We start from the raw sequence: 739 nt of genomic DNA on the forward strand, positions 1-739 counted from the left end.
TAATCTAACACTAGATAGATTGTATGTCAGCTTCTTCTCCAGCAGTGAAACTCTACCTGTCTTATTCCATTACAAAACAAATATAAATCAAAGATGGCTCGCAGACCTATGAGCTTAATTTAATAACAGAAAAGCTACACAGATTATTGTGAATCAGTTTTTTGTAGAACAGTTTCCATACATTATATTAACTTTAATTGCTACGGTAAGTGTTATTTATTCTTGATACTTAAAAAGAAAAAGATAAATAATTGTTTTCCTCATGATTAGCTGATAAATCTGGATTTTGTTAAAAAAAATGTTGATAGACGAAAGAAGATGGCTCTATGAACATGGAGATGTGGCCATTCTGATATCACCTGCCTAAACAATCATAAACATGCACATAACCAAAATTTTTTTATCAATTAACTTAAATTTAAGAGAGTGAATATGGATACCAAGAGATTTCAAGAAAAAGCTTTCTAAGAAACAATGACCAACACGACACTCACAGGCATTAAACAAAATGCTTAGGTATCAGCGACTCAGAAGCAAACCCAAGCCTGAACTTCAATAGTTTCTGCATTCAAAACCATTCACTAACAAAAGTTCGGAGTATACCCCGTACAAGATGGTAGTAAGATATAACGTATGTATTTTTTCACAGAGTGGCTGTATACACACAGAAAATCTACCTGTGCTGTATATACAACAGTATATATACTGTTATACACTTAAGCCTTGTACCAAGCTCTAT

This window comes from Ylistrum balloti, unplaced genomic scaffold (genome assembly GCF_031769215.1).
Source record: "Ylistrum balloti isolate Yb309-2 unplaced genomic scaffold, AGI_CSIRO_Ybal_v1 Utg370392, whole genome shotgun sequence".
Taxonomy (NCBI): Eukaryota; Metazoa; Mollusca; class Bivalvia; order Pectinida; family Pectinidae; genus Ylistrum; species Ylistrum balloti.